General features: G+C 46.9%; 1 long non-coding RNA gene across 2 annotated transcripts in view; it reads right to left on the bottom strand.

The window, feature by feature from the left end:
- The window catches only part of LOC116070866, an 87,353-nt gene that overhangs the window by 2,721 nt on the left and 64,037 nt on the right, over positions 1 to 20,595 (bottom strand). For both annotated transcript variants that reach the window (XR_004110601.1, XR_004110602.1), the window contains exon 2: positions 2,434 to 2,547. This is a non-coding gene — a long non-coding RNA (uncharacterized LOC116070866). The remainder of the gene's footprint in view (positions 1 to 2,433; positions 2,548 to 20,595) is intronic.

The raw sequence follows: 20,595 nt of genomic DNA, 5'->3' as shown, positions 1-20,595 counted from the left end.
CCCCCCCAGCCATTCTCAGAGACTTGGCTGGCTCCGAAGGTTCCAGACAGTGGAGCTAAACACGTTAGCCGACAGACGAGCAAGGCACAAGAGGCGGCAGGAATCAAATAAAAGGCAAACGCGGCAGCCACAGGTCAGTGCTGTATAAATATTTATGCTGGAGGAAAAGTTGGTGGCTGAGTAACGACCTTGTGGCTGGTATTAATAGAGATAATGTGTGTCTCTAGAACGTGCCGCCAGAGAGAGAAAGGGGTGGGCGAGGGGGAGGCGGGGGGGGGCGAGAGCGGGGATGTTATAAATCTTCGTGCCAAGCCCGGACCCCACTGACCTCTCCTCCCCCTGCATCCCTCCCACCCGTGCCTGCATCTTCACATTTTTCCTCCTCTCTTGGGCCAGCCCATGGAGTCTCAACTAGGGCAGCGCTTGTCCCTGCATCAGTCATCTGGGGCAGACTCCGCCCACTGAAGCCAGGAGCCTGCACCAAGTTCAGTATACAGCTGATGCTTCATAAAAGCACGGGGCTGTGAGCAGATTGGAGTGCACCTCGTATCTCACGTTTCTGTTATCCCAACGATGAGACCCAGTTTTGCCTTTTGAGTGTCCCTGGTCTTCATCACTCTCCTGTACCCCAGCCTCCCGGTGTAGTGGCAGTTGAGGGGACTGTCCTCATGCCTGCCTAAATTCTTCCTCCTATTAAACTCTCCAGTAGCTTCCATAGTCTAAATGGAACCCACAGACTTTAGCCTTGGAGAGGGGTAAATCTTTGGGCCTGGCTCCTCTTGGCTGCCTCTCCTTCCTTTCCTGTACCCCGCAGCTTCCCCTGCCCAGCAAAACTAAACTGCTGTTAACTCTCAAAACTCTACATTCCCATGCTTACCCACAATTCCTCATGTTTTTCTCTTTCTTCTCTCTGGTACCCCATATTTGGGGGGAAAGGGGCATTGCTGAGCACAGAACATAGGACTTGTGCATTTCAATCCAGGGCTCTAGCTACACAGCCTCCAGCCTTTTGCTTGTTCGTTTTGAGACAGGGTGTTACTGTTGCAGCCTTAAGTTTGTGGCCCTCCTGACTCTGCCTCCCATGCCCTGAGCTGCCTGTGCACCAGGCACTGTGTTTATAAATAAAGTACTCTAGCCACTCTGTGTAGGTTTCTGGGCGGGAGGTCACACTCCTTTCCCCAAGAAACTTACCTTTTGTTTAAGACTGTGTTTTATTTTTATGTGTGTGCATCTATGTATGTGCACTTGAGGGCAGTGCCCATGGAGGCCAGAGGAGGGTGGCAGACCCCTGGATCTGGAGTTACAGGAGCCTGTGAGCTGCCTGATATGGATGGTAGGAGCCAAACTCAGGCCCCCAATGAGAGCAGTCATAACTGCTGAACTGTCTTTTAAGCCTCCTTTCACTGGTCCCCAGATACTCTGTACCTCCTACTATAGATGATTCAATCATCCCAATGAAGGGCAGATGTGTACAATTTGTCTCTCTTATCCCTGAAATATTTGAGAGTAGGAAAATCAGCAAACCGACACTGACCACTCTATCCTCACACTTACCATCAAACTGACCGACCACCGTAATGGACCTTGAGAATTATCTGTCACCTAAGTCATGGAAGCAAGACTAAGCCTTCTTTATGCTTCAAAAGAGAGAGCATCAGAGTCCCTCCATCTTGGATGTAGGAAAGTACAGACTTTAAGAATCTGGAAAGGGAGGGTCTGTGGTAGAACGGCTCACTCAGGAAAGTGCTTGCCATGCACATGAGCATGAGGACCTGAATTCAGCCCCCAGCACCTATGTGAAAGCTGGATGCAGGGGCCATGCATCTGCCATCCTAGCTCCGGGGAGGTGGAGACAGAAGGATCCCTGAGGATCATTAGCTACATGTGCTGGCCAATGGTTGAGCTCCAGATTCAGTGAGAGACCTTGCCTCAAACTAAGTGAACGACTGAGGAGGATACTCAACATGGACCTATAGTCTCCACACATGTGCATGCATGTTTATACATATATGCAGAGGGGGGAGGGAGGAGAGAGGTAGAGGGAGGAGAGGGAGAGGGAGAAGGAGAGAGGGGAGGCTACAAAAGGTTCCGTTTTCACTAGGATGTGAGAGCTGGGGATTTGCTTCCTTTTGCTGGCTGGTTCCCTGTGCCAGGCAGGAAACAGCCTACATGCCCACACTACACCAGAGTCAGGGAGTTCAAAACAGAGAAAGGCAGACTCTGCTCACAGGCTCCAAGGCAGCATCTCAGCTGCAAGTTCCCCATGGGATGTCCTAGCACCAAGCCACAGGTCCTGGGAAGCTGATAGCATCTCCCAGGGCAGGAAGCCATGAGGAGGGACTTCCCTGCAGGAAGCTAGAGGTCTGGCCTCACCTCACATGGCACCACCACCTCCTGAAGCAAATCCCCATGAAGACAGTAATACTTCCTTACCTGAAACCACAGTGGAAGACTTCATGGCCCTGAGTCTCGTGGTCCTGAACGAAGAAAAAAGAGGTGTCTCCGCATGCCTGGCCCCAACACGGGCTGTTTCTTTCCATTTCCAAGCTGTACACAGAGCAGAGTAATCATTGTTTCCATTTTCGAGACAGGATAACTGAGGCTGCAAAGGGACAGGGTTTGTACTGGGCCCTAAGTTGTGTGCTACCAAATTCCCCACCCTGTCCTAAAGGGACAAGTCTTTTCCTTATTCTCTCTCCTTTATCCTATCTGCTGTAGAAGTTGGACAGACCAATGGACAGCACCTGCAACATCGAGAGCTAGCTAAGGGGATGGGGACAAATGACCTTGATACTGGCCCAAAGGGCAGAGCTAGAGGTCACTGGGTCAGTTCTAGAACCCATGTTGTGAACTTGAGTTCTTTCTCTGGAGGAGTCAGTGGAGGCACAGGGAAACAGGCCCACCACACACCCATGTTCACTCCAGCCCTGCTTGTGACAGCCAAGATAACAATACAACTTCACATGTCCATCTGTGAGTGACCATTACATGAGGGGACATTATCCAGTCTTTAAAGAGGAAAAGAACTGTAATACACACGGCTACCGATAAAGCTCAATAACCATGTACCAAGAGAGAGAAGACAGCAGAGGATGAACTGTGTGCAATTCTACTTGTGCAGGACTAGAACAGTCAATTTCCTAGAGACAGAAAGTAGGGTGGTGACTTCCCAAGGGCCCGGGGGAGTTATGAATAGAGTGCAAGTGCCCCAGTGTGGAGAGAGGGAGGACCTGGAGATGGGTGTGATGGGTTTGCAGCCACGGACAGGCTCTCGTCTGCAGGCTCACATGCTTCACATGAACTCAAGTATGGGGGCTCAAGTTCGTGCTATGGGTCTGTTAGCATCCTTTTCTGAAAAGCCAAGGGAGATAAAAATGGGGCTGGGGAAAGAGCTCAGTGGTAAGATGCTTGCTGCACAAGCCTGAGGACCTGATTTCAAATCTCCAGAATCCATTTTTAAAAACTCAAGTGGGCATGTGCTTATTTTAAACCCAGTGTAGAAGAGGAAAAGACATGGTGGTCACTGGAGCTCACTGGCCTGCTAGCTTCATCCTGTCAATAATTCCTATTTAGTGAAAACTATGTCAAACAGCAAATAGAAAACCAAAGAGGATGGCTCCTGAGGAATGACACCTCAGGGTGATCTTTGGACTTTTGGCCTTTATATATGCACGCACTAGTGCACATGCATGCACACACACAAGCTCTCTTTTTTCTCTCTCTCTCATCTCTCTCACACATATATAGAGAGAGGAGGGGGAAGAGGGAAAGGAAAAAGGAAGGAGGGAGGGAGGAAGGAAGGAGGGAGGGAAGAAGGAAGAGGAGGAGGAAAAGGAGGAGGTGGAGAAGAAGGAGGAGGAGGAGGAGGTGGAGAAGGAGGAGGAGGAGGAGAAGAAGAAGAAGAAGAAGAAGAAGAAGAAGAAGAAGAAGAAGAAGAAGAAGAAGAAGAAGAAGAAGAAGAAGAAGAAGAAGAAGGAAGAGGAGGAAGAGGAGGAGGAGGAGGAGAAGAAGAAAATGAAAAAAAAACCCCACACACTCCAATTTGCAAATAGAGTTGAGCTGGTAAGAGTTTAGACCAATCCAGAGGGCAGGTAGGTAGAGATGGGTTACCTGGCTAAATCCCACCATCTCTTCCTTCTCTGCTACAGGCCCCTCATCCAATTCCATCATGAAAAGCCATCTGTAGAAGCCCAAGGTTATGAATAATAACTACTCACCCACACACCTTAGGTGGCCACAGCTTGCCTCACCCCAAGCATCCTAACTAACCCAAGCAATTTGTACCGCCAAAGCCTTAGCTCATCTAAAACTAAAAAAGAAAAAGAAAAATGGTAAGGCTGGAGAGAGTAATTGGTGGTTTCGAATATGCTTTCCCCAGAAGCCATCTTGAGAGATCTAAAAACCACAGCAATTTTTTTTGCAAAGGCAAGTTTAGCCACCCCTTGTCTTGAATGTGGGTTCATTTCCAATTTTAATAAAATCAAAGCATTATTCGTGTGCCCCAGCATCAGCTCTTGAGACAACACACCTCCCGGCCGACAGAGTCTGCAGAGGGAATTTAGACACAAACAGTTTTTGTTTTTGTTTTTTTGTTTTGTTGTTCGGAGTGTGTGTGTGTGTGTGTGTGTGTGTGTGTGTGTGTGTATGTGTGTGTGTATTCCCCACCAAAGTACCTGAAGGACAGAACTGATAGGAGCACGTTTCTCACTTTCAGCCTACCATGCTGTTGTGGAGCACAGCAGATCTTAGTACTATCTGTAAGGAAGTGGACGTGGAAATACCCACATTCAGCTCTCTCTCCCTCTGCCCACCTTTGTTCCATCCAGGTCCACAGGTCCTGAGATGGGGGTCATTCACATTTGGGGCATCTTTCCCTCATATACACACCCAGAAGTCTGCCTGAGTCTCCTAGGTGGTTCTAAATCCAAGTCAAGACGACAGTGATGTGAATTCCATGAGGAGTGTCCTCCATAGGCACTGGTGTCTTAACACTTGGTTCCCAGTTGGTGGCACTGTTTGGGGAAGCTATGGGTCCTTTAGGAGGTGTAGTCTTCCTGGAGGGAGCATGGCACTTGGGGAGGTGTATAACCTCTCCTCACTTTTCTCTCTCTCTCTCTCTCTCTCTCTCTCTCTCTCTCTCTCTCCCCCGCCCCCATAGCATTCTCTGTTTCCTGTGTGGAGATGAAAGTGTGTCCGGCCAGCTCCTACAATTTCCCTACCATAAGGTATTCTACCCCTCTGGAGTCTGAAGTCTACACCCTCTTTCACACTCTTAGGTTGGTTTTGGTCAAGTTTCTTTGCCACAGAGGCAGAAATTTAACTAATGCCAGGTGAAGTCACCATCATGCTGGCTGAGGGTCAGGCATGAGAAGGGAATGAAGGGGTCCGTTCCAATTTCAGACTCACAAATTCACAAACTGCCTCTTGTCACCTGACATCATTCTGGGCCACTGCTGCCTACTGCCACACTGCCTGGGGGTAGTGTCTGAGTACAGGGGAACACAGAGTCACACAAACAGAGATGATATTCATTCCCACAATGCATTTATCTACGCAGCTATGACAAGTGTGGTCTTTTGTACAGTCCTACTTTACAAGGACATCTAACACTGTGTGAAACAACATCCACGTAAGTTGAGGTGGGGAGCACCCACACCTAGAGAACTGTCTACCAGGCAGACCCTATGACTCCACATTGGTAGTTAATTTATCTACCTTATTGGACCCATGTTCAATTCCATGAGGACAAGGAAGTCTACTGTCTTATCCACATGATTATATGATAAACTTTAGGAGGCAGTTATCAATACATGTCTTCTTTACTTCTGTGTTGTACTAGTGATACACAGATGTGAAGTCCAGAAAGCCTGGTGTCCTGGTTTTATTTCAGTTGCTGTGATAAACTTCTCTGAAACAAAGCACTTCAGCTGAGAGAAGAACTTATTTCTGCTTACAATTCCGGGTTACCACTCATCATTTGAGAGAGTCAAATTCAGAACTTCAAACAGCTAGTCCCAAGAACAGAGAGCATGAAGGCGTGCCTTTGTGTCTGTTGGCTTCTGCTCCATCCAGTCTCACAACTCTGATACATTCAGGATCCCCCTTACTAGGGAATGCTGCCGCCTACACTGGGCTCCATCTTCGCACATCAATTGACAATCAAGACACTCCCTCACAAACATGCCCACAGGTTGATGTGAGGTGGACAGTCCTTCAGTGACATTCTCCCCAGACTTTTTGGGTCCTGTCAAGTTGACCATTAAAGCTAACCATTAGCACACTGTGCTTTGGGTAAGAGCCTCTCCAGGGGCTTCCAAGCAGATGCAGGAGTGGGGGTGAAGAGTGAACTCTTCTGAGTGAAGAGTTTGGAACAGAAGCTGGGGACTAAGTAAGGAAGTCGGGAAGTCTCTTAGCAATGTGACTACACAGTCTTTCTCCCTGCTGTTCTCCTTCAGGTTTCTTCTAATTCTTCCTCTTTGCTCTCCCTACCACCCCTTCATCTTTCTCTTTGCCCTCCCCTTCTCCCTTCGGGTGTCTGTGCTGATCACCACATTAGCTCCCACAACCAGGCCCAGAGGTGGCTAATAGCCCAGATGGCCTCTCTGCTATCTGCATGAACCACACCAGATCCTTCCCTAGGCCCTTAAGGTAATACATGCAGGCAGCTTATCTATAGAACATCTTCTTAGAAGAAATAACAAGTACTTTTAAAAGAGTCTTGATGTAGTATGCCTCCTTGTACACTGTGGATTGTGTCACACCAGGAAACTTTCCCCAAAATTGTTCTGTACTTAAATATGCCTAAAATAAACTGTGCAATATCAGACTCTAGAAGTTTGAACCACTGCCAGCTAAGTTCTGTTGAACTGGACTTCCTTCTTGCTTCACACAGATTGACATCCTGCTACCTAGCCCTGGTGGTCATAGCACCTCCCACAATTCCCCACCCCGAGCTGCCTTCTGTCTGACTTGGTCCCAGGTCAGTTTCTTGTCCTGACTCACAGGTTGGCTATACATACACTTAGCTCAGGCCTCTAAAAGTCTTCATCAAATTGACTTGTCTGGTCCCTATTCACAGCAAACCTCCGAGTTGCCTGCCTCTGAGCAGGTACCTGCCTCTCTTTCAATCAGTCATGGGCTAGGGTGAATGGAGGATGTTGGTCACATGATGCACAACATGGCCTCCTACATGACAGGACAGTTTCAGTTAGTGGAAGAGCAAAGCAGCCTGATCCCACATGTCCCTCACTGTATAGCCAAGCACTGTGTCTACAAAAAGGGAAAGAGACATGGTGGCCAGTTCCACCATGGAAACAGAACAAATCCTCGAATGTAGACCAAAGTTCAGTTCCTGGCTCCTCCCCTCAGACAAAGCTCCCCTCCCCTGAGACTCTCAATTTCCCCCATTCTTTCAAGACAGGGTCTCCCATAGCCCAGGCTTGCTGTGTAATAAAAAACAACTTTGATCTTCTTATCTTCCTGCCTCCACCTCCAGAGAGCTGGAACCACCCCATGCCTTGTTAATGAAGTGCTATAGATAGAACCCAGGGCTTTGCACATGCTGGGCAAGCACTTTAACAACTGAGCCCCATCCTGGGTTCTCCACCTGGTAAATGGACAAAAATAAAGCCCTGAACTGTATCTCTGGTATAGTCCATAAATTAAGTTGAATTACAGACAAGAAAGTGTTCTGAAAGCTGTAACGTTTGTACATATGTGTATGTGTGTTCACATACATGTATTTCATATGTGTCAATCTCACAGCTTATCACCATGTAGCTTATCTATCTACATTAATTATCTAAGACCTCTCAGATACTTGTTAGAAGAATTTCATCCAACTTTACTTAGCCAATTACTCCTGGTCCAAGTCAGGATACTAGTTCAATTCTACCAGAAATTAAACATGGCTGACCATTCCAAGATGGCTCAGGGAAGGCAATATGGGCTGGGCGTTCTTTAACTCTGATAATTAAGAACAAGTTTTCCAGAGAGAGGGAAAGAGAGCAGGGGTGGGGTAGAATGCAGAAGCTGGACAAAGCAGGACTCAGGAGGCTGAGGCAGGAGGATTGAGTGTCTACATCCAGCCTAAGTTATAGGGTAAGTTTGTGTTTAGCCTAGACTATGGAGTGAGACCCTCAGATTAATAATAATAATAATAATAATAATAATAATAAGAAGAAGAAGAAGAAGAAGAAGAAGAAGAAGAAGAAGAAGAAGGAGAAGAAGAAGAAGAAGAAGAAGAAGAAGAACCACAAGGGTCTGGGAACATGGCTCAGTGGATTAAATGCTTGCCACACAAGCACAAGGACCTGAATTGAGATCCCTGACATCTACATAAAAGGTGGAGCAGTGACACGTGTCTGTACCCCCAGCAGTTAGGAGAGGAGATAGGTCTATCCCAGGGGTTCACTAGCCAGCTGGACTAGCCCAAGCGTCAGCTTCCAGATTAGAAAAGAGACCCTGTCTCAAAACATAAGGTGGAGAGCTACAGAGGCAGACACTCCAGAATCAGCTTCTAGTTTCCATATGCACAGGAGAGAGGGACATTCCCCAAAGCTTGGTGCATTCTGGGTGTCAAGTCAAAGGGTGTTTACTCATCCATTCTCACACAGCTAACCTGTCAGGTCCCTAACATTCCTGATGTCTGCCTGCTCCCTGCTCCCTTCCCCTCCTCCAGTCATACTCAAACTTCTATCTTCCTTGCTTCCCACCCCTGGTCCTTTTACCCTCTTCTCTAGGATAATTACCGCTCAGTGCTGGCATTTTAGTAGCTGTGAAGGGTCCAATCGTGTGGTTGATGGCTAATGTAAGGTTAATGCCTAATTAGCTCATCCAACATTCATTTCGTGGATAATTCATGAGAGGTCATTAACAAAAGCCAGGGCAAGTGGAGAGGTGCCTTTGTGGCCATAAATCAGAGCCCTAGCGCATCATAGAAGCAGGAAAATGCATACATTATTCAGATCAAGCAAAGAGCCAGGGCTGTGTGAGACACCTCAACGATCTTTTGACCCTGAGGTCCATCCAAGGACCATGTGCATAGCCGAACAACCTTTACTGTGAACATACAGGCAGATCTCCTGGTCAACACATGGCCCCTCAGTTCATGCTCAAACTCAGAGCTACCAGATTAAAAGCACCCTTCAACTACCAAATAGCATACAACTGCCACTTGGGAATGAGGCACCTTTTATCAGACATCCACAAAGGATCAAATTAAATGTGTAAAAGTGTGTGTGTGTGTGTGTGTGTGTGTGTGTGTGTGTATTCTTTGGGAAGGGAGGGGCAATGCATGTGTGCGTGCACATGTGTGTGGAGGTCAGAGGACAACTTCAGTTTTTGTTCCTCAGGCTCCGTCCATCTTGCTTTTAAAGACAGTGTCTCTTCCTGGCCTAGAACTCATCAACTAGGCTAAGATAATTGTCCAGCAAGCCCCAGGGATCCACCTTTTTCCACCTCAGGGAATGAGACTAAAAGGGCCTAATGTGGGTTTCAGGGATTAAATCCTGGTTCTTATACTTGCAAGGTAAAACTTTACCTATCTCACTATCTCCCTAGCTCCAAAGAAAGCATAACTTTCTGGAAGATTCTATCTGTCTAGACTTCATCTGGTATCCTCCTTCCTTTGGCCCAGGGTTCTAACTATACTGTTCTTGTCCTATTTCATTTGGGGTATGGGGAGAGGATATCTCCATGTCCTAACCACATTCCACCATGAATTACTAAGACCTCTGCTGGAGACTCTTTGCCCTTAGCTGGAGTGGGAAAAATGAAATAAAACAAAGGTAAGCAGGCAACTGCAGATTAACCCCCAGCAGCAGAAGCTGCCTTGCTTGTCAAACCCAACAGAGGCTTTTCATTGGTTGAAATATGACATTTGTATAAGCCAGATAGTTCCATGGAGCATTCTCTATGTGTCAGTGACTGGTCTAGGCCATGAGAAGAGAGGAGTAGAAAATTACAAGACACTGTCCTTGTGGTGACTGGCATGCTACATAGGGAAGGTCAGTACTGAGCTGATGAAATGCATGCTCTATCACATGAAGCACATGATGGGAACAGAGTCAGCACATGCTGAGAACTTCTAGGAAGATGACCAAGGTAGGCCAGTGGACCGGATGCTGATGCAGGAGAATCTCAAGAACATAAGGAATGAGCACCTTCTCTAGGTGGGTTGTGTGTGGACTCTTCTAGAACCCCAGGAAGAGCAACATGGATGGAACAGAGTGATCAAAAGGGGTGTGGCTGGAAATGAGGTCAGAGAGTTCATGGGTTCTGCTCTCAAGACCTAGCAAGCCATGGGTAGGTCTGTATCATCACTCATTGGTAGTGAGACAGGAGTACCTGAGAGGTCCCAAGCAGAGAACACAGTGAACATGACCAGCATTTCCAAAATCCTTCTCAGGTTGCCTTGATAAGCAGAGGCCACGGGAGCAGAGCATGGGGAAGCTCATGAGAGGCCATAGTGGCTCAGATCTGAGGAGAAGTAGGGAGACTTGCCATTCAGGTGAGCTAGGCAAGTGATCAACCAGTAACTACAGAGAGGATAATGTCATTTAAATGGTAAATGGGATTTTTAAGGGGTGCTGCAAGATTACACAAATAAGTGGCTCTGGTCCCTTGCTTGTTGTCAAACAGAGAAAGCTTTCCAGGGGAGCAGGAAACACTAGGGAAGAGTTGGTTGTAGGAAAAAGAAGAGACGGGCGTCCTAAGCACGGCGCTTGCAAAGGGCAGGAAACAGAGAACCCACTACATACCTGCTTCTGAAATCAGTTATATTCTAGATGTTTCATACTGCTGTTCATCCCTGTCCCCCATCCTCACCTCAGTAAGAAGCAAGGTGTGCTCTAGGTCTTTCTACTGACATAGATCACAGATCATTCTGGCTTGGTGCCACCCAGGCTAAAAGACAGAGAGTTGTCTTTCCCAGAGATGAGTAAGCCTCATTGGGAAAGGCCTGAAAACTGCTCTTTTCTCCCCAGCCCCTAGCTTCAGACAGCTCAGCTGTTGCACAAAGAGCAACAAAGTGTCAGGGAGAGAACAAGATGGCCCCTGGATGGGAAAGGGGAGCCTCAGCAGTATGCTGGCCTAGTTAAAGCTCAGGCGCTCTTCTCCTTGCACCCAAATGGACCACACTTGAGAAATTAAATAAACAGCATTTGTCAGGGGCTTTTGTGGGCTCCCAGCTGTATTTATTTATAGGTTGGCCTGTTATTTATGGGCACTCGTGCTCCGTGTAAAAGCTTTGTCAGAGAGAAGAGGGGGCGAGGAGGCCAAGTGCTTAATGCTCCGGTAGACACCTAAGCATCCACTCCAAGGGCCTAGAGAAGGGACGCTTTCTGCCTCTGTCTCCTGGGTGCATGGTGCTAGCTTACACCTTGAAAATACCAGACCATTGGGCGCCTCCTCCAAAGAGGCGGAGGGCCCCAGGGGAGGTCTGAGGCCAAGGAGAAACGAATCATAGCTTCAGCTCCTTTGAGAATTCTGATTCCCACCTGGGAAGCCTCCATCATTTTAACTGGAAAAACAGGCAGGCCAAGGCTTGGAGTGAAGTGGGTGTTCAGTAGATGGTGAATGAATAAATGAATGAATGAATGAATGAATGAATGAATATATGTTGTTCCCTCTGGTGATGAAACTGGAGAGAAACCTCCAGATGTCACATGGAATGTATCTTAGCAAAAATAAAACCAAATTTAAGAGAAAAAATATGAGTCTGGATTCTTAAAATGCCCCCACATTGGGTTTAATGGCTCCAAGAACCTTTCCCAAAGAGAATGCCAGCCTAGATGGGGAGGGGCTCTCCAGGCCTGCACCTTACTATGGTGCTATTGGAAGCTAATGGCTGCCAGGAAGGGAGAATCATTTGTTAGGGTGTTCCCACTGGTAGAGCACTCACGCTCTGATGGATGGCCCCACACTCACACAGATGTGAATAACTGGAACTGAACTCTGTGAGCTATCAAAGATATGAAGCTGGGAGCCACCTGTTGAGCAGAATTTGGGAAGACTTGAAGAAGGGAAATGGATGTATAAAGAATAAATGGATGTATGGAAAGTATAATAAAAACAAATTTAAGTTAAAATTTTAATTATTTTATTATTTTAATGTGTATGGGAGCTCTGCCTGCTTGTATGTCTGTGCATCATACAGATGCCTGGTGCCCAAGGAGGCCAGAAGAGAGTGTTGCGGAGCCCCTGGAACTGGTATTAGCTGTCATGTGAGTGCTGGGAGTCAAACCTAGGCTCTGTGGAAGAACATCCAATGCTCTTTACCTCTGAGCCATAGTTCCAGCTCCCCAAATTATAGTTTTTAAAATAAAGAAAACTCTAAGAATTAAGAAAATACTGGCTGGCAAGATAGCTCAGGAGGTAAATGTCCCTGATACCCAAGTCCAATTATTGAACCTCCATGTGAGGACAGAACTGAAACCCCCAAGTTGCCTCTCACCTCCATAAGCTTGATATGGCATTAACATTCATGCACACACACACACACACACACACACCATACACGCACACAAAACATACACACACACACACAGAGAGAGAGAGAGAGGAGAGAGAGAGAGAGAGAGAGAGAGAGAGAGACTAAAATATTTTTTAAAGGAAAATACAAGAGGCGAAGGAGGAAGGGGAAGGAAAACACTTTCATTTTCTAGAGGTAACAACCATGAATCACCTGTAGCTCTTCAGTCAGGGATGGGACATAGTGAGATTCCTTGCATCCACATTGGGATGTCAACTAGTGTTGTCACTGCAAGCAGACCTTGTGTAGGCAGCCACAATGTTGTGATTTCATGCTGGCAGCTTCCTTGTCTTAGATAAAAGACACTGCCTCACAGTGAATGTCCTGGCTTTAAAGCCAGTCCTCTGGAGGGACTTTTCCTCAATAGGTTACCCAATCCCACGGGATCATGCTGAGCACATATACATATAAGCAACACTAAATAGACCCACCAAGGTACATGTTTATATACATGTGCACATATATGCACACACATATACATCTTATTGTTGTTTTATATATATGCATGTCACACATACAAATTTATGTAACAATAATAGTTAAAGGATTATGAATTTGAGAGGGAAATGGGGGACATGAAGCAAAGAGGAGGTGGGGTGGGAGTGATGTAAATATGCAATGCTTAGACATGAAATAAATGTAAGAATGCAAGACAGACAGACAGAAAGACATGATGGAAAAAAGAGAAATAAAGACAGAAAAAGAAAGGAAGAACAAAAGAAAGAAGGAAAGAAAGACAGACAGATAGGCAGAAAGAAAGAAAGAGAGAAAGAAAGAAAGAAAGAAAGAAAGAAAGAAAGAAAGAAAGAGAGAAAGAGAGAAAGAAAGAAAAGAAAGGTGGATAGATAGAAAAATGAAAGGGACAGACAGATGACAGATGACAGGCAGATAGACAAGAGGAAGGAAAGAAAGGGGAAGACAGACAGAAAAATACAAAAAGAAAGAACAAAAGACGGACAGAAAGACAGACAGAAGGACAGATAGACAGACAAACAGAAAAAGATGGACAGACAAAGAAAGAAAGAAAGAAAGAAAGAAAGAAAGAAAGAAAGGAAGGAAGAAAGGAAGGAAGGAAGGAAGAAAGAAAGGTATTCCCCAAGTCTTGGTTTCATAGACTACAACATGTGGTGGTATACATCTGCAATCCCAGCACTCAGGAGCCTGAGACAGGAGGATTTCCAGCTCCAGGCTGGTTTTGTCTATGTGGAGAGGTGAGATCGAGGCTTGGAAAACAAACAACAAAGACAAAACAGGAAATAACTGCTAGATTGTTGTTTATTTCCCAGACTTCTGACTACATCGACAGCTATAGAAAACATCTTCCATAGATGTAATCTGTTATCTCCTTACCTAAACTCTGCTTCTGTTAATTAAAGACTTCATATTTTCTCTTCTTGCTATGCCACTGTTGTATCTGAGTTCCTATAAATTTGCCTAACTCTAATAAAACATTCTACTATACAATCCAACTTTTTCAACTTGTTAACCTTGTTCCTTCGGCTCCACAAAAGGCTCATCTTTAAGACTGTTCATGTTGCTAACTCATGTTGTTATCTACAGAAAACCTACTCAGATCTATCTCTCCTGGACCAAACAGGCTCCACCCAGATCAGTACATCTGCCTGACCTCTTCCAGAGGGTGGAATTCCAATTCCTCTGGGTTTCAAATGTACATCTTAAGAAATTTTTTCTTTCTCCCAAATGTATTCAATCTTACTCTCTACCTATAATAGTGTGTTTCAACATCTGGTCAAGTCCAGGCGCTTACTACATCCAGGGGCAGCTCCCGAGAAGCAACCTCAGATGCTTCATCTCCTGTCACAGACGCAGACACTTCTACTAGACCCATTCCTTTTGACCTGTCCTCAGATAGCTCCACAGACCCTGGACAGCAAGAAAACAGACAACTCTCCCAAGACTGGACAAACATTCCCCATACCCATTCCTCTAGATTCCCCAGAGACACATCGCCCCAATGTCAGCAGGAAGCAGCCAGATATCACAACGGCCCTATTCCTGCTTCGCCATCACCTCTTTCTAATTCGTTCATTTTTTAACAAAACCAAAACCGGGGTTGTTAATATTCTGTCTGGACTCCACCCCGACAGTTATCTGGCAACAGCCAGGTAGGCCTGGCCCACTATAAAAGGGGCTACTTGCCCCCTCCTCTCTGTGTCACTCCTGCTTCTCTCCCTTGCCTCTAGCCTCCTTGCTCCCCCTCTCTCCCCATTTCCTTCCCCACCTCTCTCCACATGGTCATGGCCAGCCTCTACTTCTCTACTCTCTACCTCTCTTTCTCTGCCTCCACTACCCTCTTAACTCCCCTCCCCAGGCTGGTCCCTCAGGGGGAAGAGGGGCCACTGAGACATTCCCTTCCCCCACACCTCATCACACCCCCATAGAACATATCTTAATATTTCTTTCTCTTTTTAAAATCACAACAGACAGTGCCTTGTTTGTAACTGTGAGGGCTTAGGAACTCCCAGAATGCCAGCAGTAGGGCTGTTATTTAACTGTAATTTGGTGCACTCCTACTCTGATAAGTTAGTGAAACCCTGTCCTCATAAACTCTACAATAGGACCAAGCACCCGTGTCCCCATGTCACAGGAAACACAGGGCACAGTTTCAGCTTCCAGTACCACTGGGGCTGTGTGTGGCCTCTGAGAAGGCCCATGAGCCAGTCAGTAAACTTGGTTCTCTCTCTCTCCCTCTCCCCTTCCCACGCATGCGCGCGCGCGCGCACACACACACACACACACACACACACACACACACACACGCATGTGCGCACATGGAGATGTGAAGGTAGGAGGGAGACCCAAGCAGGAGAAGGGGACAATGAGAGAGGCGTGCCATGACAAAAAAATCATTATATTTCAGTATGAAACTGTCAAAGATTAAAAATGGGGCGGGGGGATCATCAGGACAAGAGACAGACAGCTCAGTGCTTCAGTAAAGCACTTACCTTGCAAGCAATGAAGCCTGAGTTCCACCACCAGCCCCATGTTAAAAAAAAAAAAGTCAGAGTGAGGCATAGTGGCCTGAGCTTAGAACCTCAACACTGAGTGGGTGAGACAGCTGTCCCTGAGTCTTGCCAGTCAGCCTGATGGGCAAGGGGCAGACCAGTGAGGGACTCTGTCTCCAAAACCAACGTGAGCAATTCCTGCGCCAGAAGCTGACTTTTGACCTGCACACACACACAAGAAGTAAATAAGTAAATAAATGCAAAATAAACCCTGTCCTGCATGTTTGTGTCTTCATATACTCAAGTGTGCATGTATGTGCCAGGTACCTAAACCACTACAGGAGAATGGCTGAGACAGAGATTCTCCAAAGTGGTAACTGGGTGTGTTAGGTGGGAAAATTATAAGACCTTTTTAAAAAAATAAATAGTAATAATTTCTTCTATATTTCTAAATTTTCAATTTTCTTTAAAATCCTGAGTCAAATTGATGAATGAAAATAAGCTGATTAATTTGGTTACTGAATAAATTTTCCCATCTCAAAACAGATTTTTTTCCTTTTGTTTCTCTGAAACAAAGTTTTACTAGGTAGAAAATATATGTGTGTGCGTGCATGCGAGCACACAACCAAGTCACCTAACTGGGCCCATTTAAAAAGCTTTATTTTTGCAGTTTTTATTTATGTATATGCATGCAGGAGGGCATTGGAGCCCCTGGGGTGGGACTTACGCAGTTGTGAGATACCTGTAACATGGGTGTTGGTTGGGATTTGAACTCAGGTCCTCTGTGAGAGCTGCGAGTGCTGTAAACCTCTAAGCCATCTCTCCAGTCCTACTGGCCCATTTTTAAACCTTAGTGACGTCACTAAGATTAGAGGGGACCAAGGCCTTGACTATGTTTTCCAAACGTGCACGCCAAGAAGGTAGGCCCCTTTAGGCAGCTCTCTCCAGACCCCTCAGCCACATCAGCGGAACGCCCTTAAACTTCCGGTACTCCGAGAAACAGACCGAAGCCTGGGTGTAGCCAGGTGGGTCAGAGAGGCCCATCCCAAGCCAGGACAGCATAGCTCTGCTCAGGAAAGTCACCCCCACAAGCTAGGGCCCCCGTCATTGGGACCCCCACAAGCTAGGGCCCCCGTCATCGGGACACTCAGCGAGGACACAGCCCAGCCCACTGCCTCACCGCTGACGACCGATGTAGCAAATATCCTACCAGATGATGGAGTCCACATGCTTGGCTTTCTCTTTCCACACCTGCCTTTCAAGCTTTCCCATTTGTTGACAAGAGAAATCTCCCAGGAACCAGATAGAAGATTTGTATCTCAAATCTTGCCTGGGATGATAAGCAGTGCTGCGTATGGTTTGATTGTTTTAATTGAATGTATTTATTTATGTGGTTGTTTGTGTATGTGTGTGTGTGTGTGTGTGTGTGTGTGTGTGTGTGTACACATGCATGTGAATGCGCATGCATACATGAATGCACACATATTCCATGGCAGGCATGTGGAGGTGAGAGAGCAGTTGGTTCTCTTCCGCTGTGTAGGTCCAGGGTATGGAACTCATGTTGTTAGGCTTGGCCGAAAGTACTTTCACCCAGTAGCCAACTCTAAAACCCATTTTTCACTAGAGCAAAGCAAAAGACATCCTGTCTTTTGAGACACCAAGAGGTAGGAGAGCAGATGTAAGATGTGTTCTGTGAGCCGGGCGGTGGTGGCGCACGCCCTTAATTCCAGCACTTGGGAGGCAGAGGCAGGCAGATTTCTGAGTTTGAGGCCAGCCTGGTCTACAGAGTGAGTTCCAGAACAGCCAGGGCTACACAGAGAAATCCTGTCTTGAAAAAATAAACCAAAAAAAAAAAAAAAAAAAAAAAAAAGATGTGTTCTGTGGAGTAAGCTCCACATCCTTAGACCCAACTGTGGATGCTCACAGAGAAAGGACTGGACAGGACCAGAGCAGCCCAGCTCCCCAGGGGGGAAAGGCCAGCTGGCACACTGCAGTGTCACACATGTGAGCTGTCTGGATTGCAAAGTAGTAAGTTCTGTTGGGCACCAGAGTGGGCGGAGGGCACGCACAGTTGGTTCCTATTAAACTTGGTGGCCTGAGAATTCCTTGAGTGTGGGTATGTGCTAGTCCCAGCCTATCAGGGAGGTCCGAGGTCTGCAGTCCCTGCTGGGGCCTGAGAATGTCCCTTCTCCTCCAGCCAATGACGAAAGGGACCCCAGGGTCTCCCGTGGGGGTCTGGAGAGAAAGAAGTAGTCAGAAGGCCTTGGGCAGGCCTCCCATCTGCCCCTTCTCCAAGGCCCCTAATTAGCTATTTACATGACAGACCAATTATAACCCTGAAAGAGTGGTCACAGGCTATTGAGTAATTAGTGACATTTAAAAAATGCATTTCAACCACACAAAACCATGTTTGCACAATGCTCAGAGACAGGCTTCCAACCACAGAAGCGAGAACTCAGCATGGCTGGGAGAAGGGGGTGCAGGGAGGGAGGTACGTTGGAAAATAAGCCCTGGGGGATCCAAGGCTGGACAGCTTTTCTTTCTATGGTAAGTTGATCAAGGGCAAGTGGAATCTGAGGACCTACTGTGTGTTAGCCATTGGGGGGGAGGGCAGATAGCAGGATACAAGATGAATCCTAACTCCATCTTTTGACTTGAGGATCTTAGCATCTAAGTGATGTCAGGCAGCCCCTGCCTTGTGTTGCTAGCTTCATCATGGAGACACGTAGTAATTCACTCAACAAACACTGAGTGAGGACCTGCCTGTGGAAAGAGTATAAAGACAAGAGAAAGCCCAATATCTAGAGGGGTCCCAGGTCTGGACTTCTGTGAGACTCTATTTGTTCCCAGTATCTCCTTTGCAACAGAGTCTGCACGCAATGAGCATTACAAATGCCTCTCTAGGCTCTGAGGAGCCAGAGACATAAGTAGTTCTAGATTTGGCTGACCTGTGAAGACCTGAGGTGGGGGAGAGGCAGCTTCTTAGTACCCTGATTATCACTGTAATCATAAATACACTGGAGCTAAGACCTGCAGAAACGAACGGGCTCCCAGATGTCAGACAGCTGTGACAAACTCTGTGGTAGACCAGCCCCAGAGAGGGCACTGAAGCTCTGCAAAAATGGGCCCAAGTGGGGCAAACCAGAAAGAATGGAACATGGGCCTCAGGGAATGGGAAAAGAATTATCCAGACCATGTACAGGACAAGCCAAGACATGGAAGCAAGACAGCCACAAGGGTGGGGGCAGCTGACAAGCACCACAAGAGATGTGCTGTTCTGGCTTTCTACATGAACAGAAGACAATGATCTGAGGTTAGACCAAAAAGTGCTTCAATCACTAGACCTGGTAGTACTGGACTATAAACCCAGCCACTTGAAAAGCTGAGCCAGGAAGATTGCAAGGCCAAGCCAGCTTGGGCTACAGAGTAAAAATCTGTCTCAAAATGAAAAATAAAGAGATAACTGGAGAGGGCTTGGGCAGTCAGATATTAGCACCCAAGAGTGAAGACCTCAGTTCAATCCCCAGAGCCCAAGAAAAATAGCTGGGTCAAGTTTGTAATCCCAGATTGAGAAAGATGGAGTCCCTGAAGATCTCAGCACACCAGCCTAGCCTAATAAGTAAGTTATAGGAAGTGAGAGACCCTGTCTTAAAGAGCAAGGTAGCAAAGAGAAAGTTAAAAAATCAGATAGGAGAACATTGGGGCAAGAAGGATCCCTTAGATGGTCCAGTCGTGAGCTGGGACCTCAAGCAAGCCAATGATTGCTGTTAGTCCTCAGTTTCCCATCTGTAAAATGGGTTACTTGCACATGCAACAGTCATTTCAGTCATTTCCCTACATGCTTTGCAGCAAGCTCCCATTGAGAAGAGAATCTTCTCAAACTCCTAAACTGGAACAGAATGATGCTCAGATTCACTTTGACAGTCAGAGGGAGACACAAGTGGCTATACGTTAGTTAGCTCTAAGCTCTAGCTTAGAAAGCTTGAAGAGGCACCGTGGTGCAGAAGTGAACTGCGGTGTTGAACCATGGCAGCCCAGCCACCCCAGGCTGACCCAGAAACTGCTTGCTGACAGGTGAACAGCTCCAGCAGCCTTCCCTAAGTCAGCACAGTACTCACGGGCTCATGAGCTAAATCGTCCCTGTAATTTCCACTAAGATTTGGGGTGGTTTGTCATGCAGGAACAGCTGGCTGAGACAATCCTGAGGCTATTCAGTGTCAGGTTGAAGCCAGCTTCCTCTAGCTCCCTGCCCTTGCTTGGCCATCTGTACTGGTTAAATCTTCACGAGAGGTTCCCAAAGCTTTGCCTAGCATATGCAGAGGCTGAACTCCAGTCCTCTACAAGAGCGGCAAGTAGTCAGCTCTTAACCACTGAGCCTTCTCTCCAGGCTCTCTTCCCCACTCTTGATTTCTGGTCTAAATATCAGGCCCTGCAGGAAAACTCAGGGTTCTAGCATATCCCTCTACCTGTTAAAATGTCTCTGTCTGCTAGCCACACCTCTGGCACTCAGCACCAAATACATGCTTTCAACTCCTTTCTGCATCCAGATTTTCTCCCAACTCTGATCACCTTCCTAGCTCTCCACATGGGCTGATCTTCACTGACTTCATTTTTCTAAGAAATACTTATGGGATGCCCAGCTTCATCCAAACTGTCGGAGCTATGCCTAGGAACAAGATATTTGAGGTCCCTATCCTAGGTAAGGAGACAAGGAGTGAGATTTCACATCCCGAGGGGCGAGACAGAATCTTCCAGAATGCAGATAAGCTAATCTGATGTGACAGACCGCTTCTGAAGTATGGGGACCTTCCTGAAATAGGGTAACCCAGGAGGCCTCCATGAGGCAAGGGCATTGAGCAGCAACCTTAAGCAGTCAGACGGATCAACTACAAAAAGAAGAGGAAGTAGCTAGAGCAAAGGGCCTGAGGTGGGAACAGATACAGCCTGTCAAAGCAGAGAGCGAGCGAGAGAGCGAGAGCGAGCGAGAGAGAGAGAGAGCGAGAGAGAGAGAGAGAGAGCGAGAGAGAGCGAGAGAGCGAGAGAGAGAGAGCGAGAGAGAGCGAGAGAGCGAGAGCGAGCGAGAGAGAGCGAGAGCGA

The sequence above is a fragment of the Mastomys coucha genome, unplaced genomic scaffold, assembly GCF_008632895.1.
Source record: "Mastomys coucha isolate ucsf_1 unplaced genomic scaffold, UCSF_Mcou_1 pScaffold22, whole genome shotgun sequence".
In the NCBI taxonomy this organism is placed as follows: domain Eukaryota; kingdom Metazoa; phylum Chordata; class Mammalia; order Rodentia; family Muridae; genus Mastomys; species Mastomys coucha.
The sequence above is the reverse complement of the archived record's forward strand: the minus strand, read 5'-3'. Positions and strand labels throughout refer to the sequence as shown.